Source organism: Pyrus communis, chromosome 6 (genome assembly GCF_041283825.1).
Source record: "Pyrus communis isolate YQ-2024b chromosome 6, ASM4128382v1, whole genome shotgun sequence".
Taxonomy (NCBI): Eukaryota; Viridiplantae; Streptophyta; class Magnoliopsida; order Rosales; family Rosaceae; genus Pyrus; species Pyrus communis.
The window spans coordinates 18,263,580-18,274,230 of NC_142570.1; the positions used below are offsets into that span (position 1 = coordinate 18,263,580).

At 36.2% G+C, this 10,651-nt stretch overlaps 1 pseudogene; it reads left to right on the plus strand.

Annotated features, from left to right (window-relative positions):
• The first annotated feature begins 8,787 nt into the window (after nucleotides 1-8,787).
• On the plus strand, nucleotides 8,788-9,993 carry LOC148696377 (uncharacterized; annotated as a pseudogene).
• Nucleotides 9,994-10,651: the final 658 nt, after the last annotated feature.

Sequence of the window (10,651 nt, forward strand, 5' to 3'; positions counted from 1 at the left end):
TTGGGCTTCTTCAAATCCATGATAAATTCGAGCATGCAAAGCTAAGATCTCGGTCCAGGGATGGTGATGAATTTTTTGGTGGTGCTAACTTCATCCAATTTAATAAGGGTTGGCCAAAAAACACATCGGGAAACTTGCAACTCGTCGGGAAAATTGGAGCCGTGAGGTTCCGTTCGAACAACGCATAGGTAGAGAGGGAGGGAGGACAGAGAAATAGAGACTGAAATCAATAAGGAGTTTGACCAAGAATGAGAAAGAGACATGAATTGAGAGGTCTGAGAGGAAAAAAAGAGGGAGAGGGTGGGACGATGAGAGAAGAGGAAAATAGTGGGACGGAAATAGTAGGAAAAGATGGAGAAAAAGATAAGATCATAATAAAATATTAATAATTTATATATTAAATAAAATAATATTAGAATTTGTTATTATCCAGCTTCTTAGTCCAATACTGCACCAAACGCTTCACTAAGTTAGTCCAGTTTAGTCTAGTCTAAGCCAGTCCAGCTTAGTCATTGAAGCTAATCCAGTCCGAGATAGTCCGACGCAACAAATGCCCCCGAAAAGTCCAAAACATCCACTTTCGAGATATGGCCTTAGCAAATAATATATTAACACGTGAATTACCAATTCTCCAATAACTTTTCTTTATTGCTCACCGCTTCCTTCTTTTAATTTTATTGCATATGAAATAATTAATTTTTTGTCCTATATCAGAATTTACACCCTATGCAGACAAGATCCAAGAGGGAGATTTCAAAGATAAGCATGTAACATACTTCGAAGATAAGCATGTAACATCTTTGGGTCGAGCCCAAACAATGAATAATTAATTAAATAAGTAAATACAAATGCTAACAGAAAATGACTTACTTGTCTACTTGCTTAACAAACCCAACGAATAAGTTATTGATATTACGGTCTCAACCCGAAATACCGACAACTCACTATTGTCTTGATAAGCAAGTAACAAATTTCCGAGGGTGCAAGATTTTGCTCACGCACTGCCCTCACGGGTAATATCAACAATAATCATAATTTCTATATCATAACCTCGATCATTCAAATACCTGTTCACAATACTCATCTGTCAAACATGTTCCGTGCGTAAAATCTCTATACCAAGGCTCAAACAATACCATAGCCAAACCAAAAATGTAACCATAGTTACACATAACTCTAACCAAGGTAAGTGCCTACCATGACTGGCAAACTGTAAAATATTCAAAAGCAATATGTTTTTCAATATCCGGATAGTTCATTCAGACTAACCATCAGTCTGAGGGTGAAATGTGATACATGACAAAGCTTAATGCATACGGCCTTCAAGAAGGCTTCCCAAGACTTGGAAATGAAACATTTGTCACAGTGAGATATAGTAGTGACATACACACCACATAACCCAACAATGCAGTTCATAACACCATAGTGAGCAGGTTCATATTGAATTTCTATCAATTCAAAGTAGAGGATAATGGTTTTTAATCGTTATCCGAGGAGGTTGCCAAAATCTAGGTACGATCCTGAAACTCATTCTTTGACCTTCGCATATAGGTTTGAGATTTCCCAAATAAGGTGTTTGGTTGGATAAATTCCTAATCGGTAAACTCTCATAACCAAGTTCCTCAAGGTTGAAGTAGTCTTTCCAATGATGCAAGAAAACTGGTGTAGTGAGAATGTGGATTGATGGTGTAATTTACTTTTCGCATAAGTGGTATCCCTGGCAGAATTTTGATAAGTGACGCCAGAGATATGCGTCCTCAAATCAACTCCGACGCTCCAACAACTAATTGGGCTTAAATGAAAGTCGATCTTCCTCCTAAAGGTTCAAAATGATCTATAATGTTTGAAGAGATTAGTTCCTCAGGAACCAAAAGTGATTGTCCTAAAGTGTTCTCCCATCGAGTGCTACCACTTTAGCACCTGATTGTCACTTAATGACGTTTCTGAAATCTATTCAAAGTAAACTTCGCAGGAATTCTAATAGATGATATACTAACAGATGTTGGCAAGGAATCAAAACTATTCTTAGCTTCCATTCTTGGAAGGGTCGATAGAAATGACTAAATGGTAGTAGAATTGGTAGGTAATTCTCTCGCGATGTACATCACTCGATATAGTAGCCCTGCTTTAGGGCTATCAACTTATCTCAAATATACATCTTTCCTTGACAAGGAATTTCTTCCCTTATAATTTAGAGGCATTCACCGAAATCATCTTCTAAAACGTCGACAAATCGACAAAACTGCCCAAACTTAGGAAAAATTAACACTTTTTTCGTATTCGATGAGGTGGCAAGATTTGGAAATTAGGTTCAAGAATCAATAATGCTTACATCATGTGTGTGATGAACGCAATACTGCCCAACTTATGCTTTGATACCAAATTGACACATCCCGACTTGGATTGTCCACTAGGACTCCGAATCGAGTTGTGCTGGCCGACACCTGGAAGGTGACGAAGCCATAAAGTGTAGTGACGTGGAATATGTGAATAAATTTAAACCTAAAAGTGCCTAAACATGAATTTCACACGTGACGTCAAAGCATAAATAAGGTAAAGTAGAGTAGATTGGAAATCATACCGTCGAAGGTAATCTCCAATACCAAGACTTGCCACGAATCATCGTCGATACGACAACTCTGCTACTAGAACTTGAAGGGATGAAAAAAAATAAGAGTGAGTGGGGTTGAGTATAAAGCTTTAATAAAGACCATCTAAACAATATAACCCCTCGCTCTACTACTTGTATAATTTCCAGGAAATCATACAATATATAAGTATGAAGTCAAGTGTAAATCAACATTAAATCCAAGAATAATCCAAAATCTCTACAAATCAACAACATCATAATAAAATCAGGTGCTCACCAATCCATGATAACCCACGAGTCAGAGTTGCCTAATGCAACCTATATGACTTATAAATCAATCTATGATAACACATGAGTCAGAGTTGCCGAATGCAACCTATACGACTCATAGGCAACCTGTACGACAATGTCGGAGTTGCCTATCATTGCAACCTGTATGACAGTGTCGGAGTTGCCTATTATTGCAACCTGTACAACAATGTCGGAGTTACCTATCACTGCAACCTTTATGACAGTGATGGAGCTGCCTATCATTGCAACTTGTATGACAGTGTCGGAGTTGCTTATCACTGCAACCTGTATTACAGTGCCGGAGTTGCCCATTATTGCAACTTGTACGACAATGTCGGAGTTGCCTATGTAGCTCAATCTGGAAGATCCACATCTTGGATTTCCATTCCGTAACTTGCAAAGATCCACATTGTGCTTCTAAAACATCATACTAAAGTTCCATTACGATCCAACGGTTGGATCTCCGCCAATTGCCAATTCAAGTGGTGGTCAACGTTTTATCTTACGAATTTACAAATCTAATTGAGGAAGATCCGTACGTCATATTTCCAAATCTGTAAGTTTCTAATATCCTCAAATATTACGTACTATATTGTATTAAAGTTTGGTGACGATCCAACGGTCAGATCGTAAATTCACATAATGTTCAAGTAGCGGTTTTTATCAAAACTATGTTCAAACGAAGAGATTTCATCAATCATACTTCACCTATGGATTTGAGGTGTCAAACTTAGCTGAGAGAGGTTAAGGGATGACTTGACTTACGCGCCACCACACACAGCAGTCAACCGCCTCGATTCACCGGAAAATTCAACTATCTCCAAAAATTCTCAAATTTTACAGAAATAAAGATATCAATGAGTAGAGCAAGTTTCATACCTGTGACCAAGTCCAATTTGGTCGGGAAAAGCTTCAAATGCCAAGAACCCACCCGAACCCTGGAATTTGGGTGTTCTTTAATTCGATCAATCCGCAACACCACTGCCCCTAAAACTTTTTGGGCTTTGTTCTTGACCTCCAAAGAAGTGTTTTGGTGGTGGTGATTGAAGCTAAGTGTTTCAAAAATGGGTGGATCGTCGCCTAGCACCCAAGAAGCCATATGTCGGCCTTTATGAAATTGGAACCAAAACTCTCTGTTTTTGGGCTGAGATGGTGGATGGGAGGCCACATAAGTGATTTGCAGGTGTTGGATGGTGGAGATCAACGAGAAAAATGGTGGAAATTCACCGGATTTGGGTCTGGTGGTGCGCGGGTGTATGGACCGACGAGAAGGCTGGAGCTTCCCTTATTTCTTTTTATTTATTTATTTATTTTATTTTGATTTTTTTTTTTCTGATTGGTCCTCCCTTAATTTGATTGGTCCCGTATTCTTTGCTTAAAACTGATTGGGCTTTCTTTCCCATAAGGTGGGAGTTCAAATAATTTATAACTAAACTTTAAGTAACCAATTTCAAATGCCCGTAACTATACCGCTATAATCCGGAGTCGCAAACGGCTTTCGCCTATGCGTTCGTGGCAATGATTACTACGCATATACTCCAAAAGAATGACTCATATATCTCTCTAAACAATGCCCAACGGAAGTCAAAATCCTTGCCTCTAGGGCATTTTCGTCAATTCGCGCTTTTAAAAATTTATAAAACGTAAAATTAAGTTCGGGTTATCACAATTTTTCACACTTCTACATTAATTATTATGAAATTTGATTGAATTTGCACTAAAACAATAACACTAGTCATGAGGGTTTGGAAGGTTTTAAAAATATAAATGACATTGTGCAATCACGAGCCATTGTATATTCCTTTTACATTTTTCACACTTGTATATTAATTATTATTGAAAATTTTAACATGCCTTGGTATTTTTGGAATTTTGAGATTAAATACTAAGACTACTGTAGTAAGGTGTTTAAGTACTTTAAATTATCAAACTAGCTTTCTTGTTATCGAGTTGAAAAGGGTTATCCGAGGATAATTTGTTAACAGGTTTTTAACGTGTGATCCAATATCTCGATTAGTTAACGTGTTGGCTGGAAACCCACTATTTCCATGTTATTTCGAATCAGATTAACATGTTGTGTAAAAAGTTGTCAGGGGATAAATGCAATGCATGATGGAATCCATTAACTAAGACCACAACTGAGATTAATTAAACTTAGTCTTAATTAATCACAATAACGGTGTCGTTAATTATTGACCTTAAATATATTCAGGTTTACTTTGGGCATGGCCGATTGACCTTGTTATGATAAGATGACTTTAAAATGACAGTACCCCAAATGGCCCACGACTCCACTCTGTACGCTACTGGCGCATTTTCATGAGGGTTAAAGGAATAAAAAAAAAAAAAGAAAACTAACAAAATGTTAAAAAGAAATTTAGTTTTAATGAAAAATGATAAATTAAAATGTAGTGAATAGTACAATGGAAAGTTGAAAATATGATTTTTTTTTTTTTTTTTTTTTTTTTTTTTTGTTAAAAGTGAATTCAATTTTACACATAAAAAACCCAACATGATCTTTTTACTCTAGAAAAACCCAATGATTAAGATCCGCATAAGTGATTTCATTAATTACATTCAACTGGACACATTTTACATATTTCGGATGCCAAAAATACCCCTATTGTACGTTTGATTTATAAAAATTAATTACATGCAAATTATATGGGAGAGTTAATGACATTGAGAAATAAAAATAATAAATCAAAAGACATTAATGTACGAAATTATGGAGATGAATGCACAAGAGGCGAAATTAATGTGTACATAAATATGGCCGAATCAATGGTGCATTTAAACTAATTACATATTAATATGAAATATGAGAATGAATGTCCTAAAAACTATACGATTTTGAATTGTTTTATGTATTGAATGACTTTATTAATTTGAATGACTATATTAAATCTTGAATATTTATACATATTTTTCTTAATTTAAATAATAAAGAAATTAAAGAATCAAATATATTAAATCTTGAATATTTTTCTCATAATATTAAATCTTGAATGTTTATGCATATTTTTCTCATAATATATTATGTTGGAAACTAACATAATAATTGGAATACATTTTATTTTCCGTTTCCAAACTCCATATAAGGAGTGTTTTGACATAAATGTAGGACTTGAATATTTATGCATATTTCTGAATTCATTGTCTATGTTTTTAAATTTGCATAAAATTAGGCATTTTATTTCAATTTTTTTTATCTTCTTACCAAATTTAAAATATGAAAAGGCACTAATTTTGGTTTTTTTGCTTTTAGTGCATGTGTTTCTCCTGAAATTAGTGTAGTTCTAGTTTTATATAAATTAGAAAGTTTATCAGGTTGGTCTCACATTGGGTTTTATTCCATATTTTTATCATTTATACTTGAGTCCATTGTGGTTTTTCAGTGGTTGTTATCAAAATACACTAGTACAAAAACATTTTGCATGACGTAGGAAATTTCAACGCGAAAAGGTCGTTTGCACGATGAAGGCATGCGTCGCGCAAAGCTGTTTTGCGAGACGTACGTGAATCTTCGTCATGCAAAACAACTTTGCGCGACGCATACCTTGGTCGCACAAAGGACGTTTCCGCGACATTTTGTGCGTCGTGCAAAATTTTAGCACCAAACTAAGAATGCTTTACCACTTTTTTTCCCAACTTTGCGCGACACAGGTATGCCACGCAAAACAACTTTGCGCGACGCATGCCTCTGTCGCGCAAAGGCCGTTTGCACGACGTTTTGTGTGTCGTGCAAGATTTTTGCGCCAAACCAAGAATGCTTTACCGTTTTTTTTCCCAATTTTTTTTTTCCTGAAATAACTACACACATGGGCGTTTTTCTTCACACTCAACCTCTCTCTTTCTGACTCTCTATCTATTTCAACCCTCACCATCTTCACCTTCAGTTATTGTATTTATTTGATTAATTAATTAACTATTTATTGATTACATTTATGTTTGGATTTTTTTATTTTTGTGTATTTATGTTTTTTCTTTAATTATCTTTGTGAATGCTTATTTTTAACAACTTGAGTTTTGGTTTTAAACAATTGAATGAGTAGAATGAATGACTAGGAGTATGAAGGATTTTGATGGGTTTAGGGAAACAGAAGCTAAGAAACTGCAAACTGCTCAGTTAACTTAATCGAATTTAGAGATAGATTGATGTGTGCTCGAAAATGGATAGATTTCATTTCTCACCAAATTGGGAGGAGGAAACTAGAATGTTAGAGATTTAGAGAAGAAGCCGGTTTACAGCTTTGTCAAACCACCGTTCTATTACATTGTTAGCAATCATTTTAGGTGTAGTCTCTACCCTTTACGATTTAGAATACGTGGTCTCATCATATAGGTCCTTAAAAAATAATTTTAAGGCAGGAGTGGAAGGGGTAAACAAGAAGTTAAAACTGTGGAACATAGAAATTTTGGGTGATGTCAATATGGAATCGTCCCATTTTTTGGTTTAGAAGGATTAATAGTTTGTGTCTACTTTATATAGTTTCATTAATTATTGTGATTTAATTTATTTTTATGCACATATTTTTGTACATCAAGTACAAAATTGTTTTGTGTTTTACGAAGTTAATACTACTTAACTTCGTACATTTTTTTCAAGAAAAGCTTAGTTTTCCATTTGAGAATTAGTTGGATTTCGTGTATAGATGTGAAAGCATAACTACGGTCCAATTAATTCTTGAATTGTTCCATTTTTTGGACAGTTTGGGAATGCATAGTTATGTGTTGTAGTTTGCGGTTCACAGATTAGGTTTTGATAGTGGAAATTTTGGTAACATTTCCTGATGTTCTTCGAGTACACGGTGGATATTATGTATCTATGGCGTGCACTTGAAGAACTGTGAGGAGATGTTGCCGAAATTAGCCCACGTCGAAATTTAATCCATTGGAATCGTAAATTACAGCACATAACTGTCCATTCTTGAATGGGATAGGGCCTTTACCGGAGGAATAAGGTGAGAAGACAATAGTTGAAGTTGTTGTAATTCTTGTACTTTTATTGGGACTATAGACAAAATGGACAGACAGTGGATACATAATCATAATATATGTGATGTTGAGTACTTGGATGGAATAAATGAGTTCATTGAATTCGCAACTAAACACAACCTAGGTTCAACTCATATCCGATGTCCGTGTAGGAGGTGTAACAACTCAACGTGGGAGACATTCGAAAATGTTCGATTTCATTTAGTAAGAAATGGGATGATGGAGACCTATACTACTTGGTATCATCATGGAGAACGATTAGACCAAGCTTCGTCTTCATACATGACACGAATGGAGACTGTTGAATCTAATTTGAAGCCTAGTGAACAAGTTATGAATATTCTAAATGACATTTATCCATACGCCTCAAGCAACACCAATCAGGAAGAGGGAGATGACGATCGTCCAACCATGGACAGTGAGGCATTAAAAAACTTTGAAAAACTATTGAAAAATGCCGAGCAAGAATTATATTCGGGTTGCAAGAACTTTCGATGCTCATAGCAATTGTGGAGTTTATGCATGGCAAGATCAAGTTTCATTTGTAAAACAAGTATTTTGATTACTTTTTGGGAGTTATGAAGAGGATGCTTCCAAAGGAGAATTGCTTACCTGAAGATCATAAAAGTGCCCAAAAAGTGTTGAAGGGTCTCGGATTGGGGTATGAAAAAATTCATGCATGTGTAAATAATTGTATATTGTTCTATAAGGAGAAAAAACAGTTGGATAAATGCCCTATCGGCAATAAGCCGAGGTTTAAAATGACATCACAAAATAGAAAGACCAAGATTCCACAAAAAGTGATGTGTTATCTTCCATTGCAGCCTAGATTGCAACGATTGCACATGTCAATGCATACCGCAACAGACATGAGATGGCATAAAGAAGGACGGGTAAATGATGATGTTATGAGGCATCCTACAGATGGAGAGGCATGGAAAGAATTGGATCGGATGTACCCTGATTTTGTAGCTGACCTGCGTAACGTTAGATTGGGATTTGCCACCGACAGATTTAATCCGTTTGGGGTTTTAAGCCAAATCCACAGCATTTGCCCGGTCGTCGTATTTCCTTATAATCTAGCGCCTTGGAAGTGCATGAAAAAAGAATAAATGATGTTGACTCTATTAATTATCGAAGATCCAAGAAAGTCCATTGATGTTTATTTGCGGCCATTGGTTGATGAGCTAAAAGATTTATGGGAAAACGGTGTTCATACATACGGTAATTATACTGGGCAGATGTTCACCATGCGAGCGGCAGTGATGTGGACAATAAACAATTTTCCTGCGTATGCAATGGTTTCTGGGTGGATGACTAAGGGTTATTTGGCATGTCCAATATGCAAGCAGAATGTAACATCGTCTTGGCATGTAAGAAGAGTTTGTTATCTTGGTCATCGTAGATGGCTCCCTTGGGATAACGAGTGGCGTCAGAACGATAAAGCCTTCCACGACACAAAAGAGACTCGGTAAAGACCAAGAGAATGGTCTGGAGATGAGATTTTGGATCAGTTAAACCGTTTGGAATTTGGTCATTTTGGCAAAGGGGTCAATAAGCCCAGACCAACTACACATCTGAACTGGACGCACAAGAGTATGTTATTTGAGCTCCCATACTGGTCAAAGTTAAAATTGAGACACAACCTCGATGTTATGCATATTGAGAAAAATGTGTTTGATACTTTGGTCGAGACAATTCTAAACATTGAAGGCAAAATGAAGGACACAATCGAAGCTCGCCTTGATTTGGAACGAATGGGCATTAGTTCATCCTTGTGGATGAAGAGAGTCAGTGGTACATTGAAGAAAGGCCATCATTTTTTTACAATTAAGTCGAATGGGAAGAAAGAGTTTTTCAATTTTATTTCTTCTGTAAAGTTTCCAGATGGGTATGCTTCTAATATCTCACGTTGTGTCAAGGTGTGGGGGTGTAAATTTTCAAACATGAAGAGTCATGACTGTCATGTGATACTCCAACACCTTCTTCCGATTGGTATTTGACACTTATTGCCTTTTGATGTGGTGAAACCAATCATGTTGTTGTCGACATTTTTTTAGCAGTTGACTGCAAGGTGTTTGCGGAAGTCGGATATTAAAACAATTGTAGGATGACATTGTGAAAATCTTATGCAAGTTCAAACAGATATTTCCCCCAGCTTTCTTTACAAGTATGATTCACGTGATGATTCACTTGCCAAATAAGGCATTGCTTGCCAGACCAATGAACTGTCGATGGATGTATCCAATAGAAAGGTACTTAATTAAGCGTGTGTGTGTGTGTGTGTGTATATATATATATATATAACGGATTCATGATCAACGAACACTTTGAATAATTTGTAGCATAGCTTTTATTTGTGCAGATATCTTGGTGAGTTGAAAAAGTGTGTCCAAAACAAGGCAAAGCCCAAAGGATCACTTATGCAAGCATAGGTCGCATATGAGTCACTTAATTTTTGTGCACTGTATCTTCAAGATGTTGAGACAAATTTCAATCGTCCTCAACGCAATAATGACTGTGGTATCAAAAAAGAGAAATTGTTTGTTTTTGCCTAAATTGCGCAACCATTCAACGATCTTGTAAAAGGCAAATCGTTTACCAAAAATGACATAGAGGTAGCGCATTGGTTCATATTCAACAATTGTGACGAGGCTTTGCCATACCTTGAAGAGCATGAAAAGTTGATGAAGCGGGAACATCCTTCACATTTATATGCCAAGAAGCACCGTGACTTGTTTCCTTCATGGTTTCACGCACATGTAAGTTGTA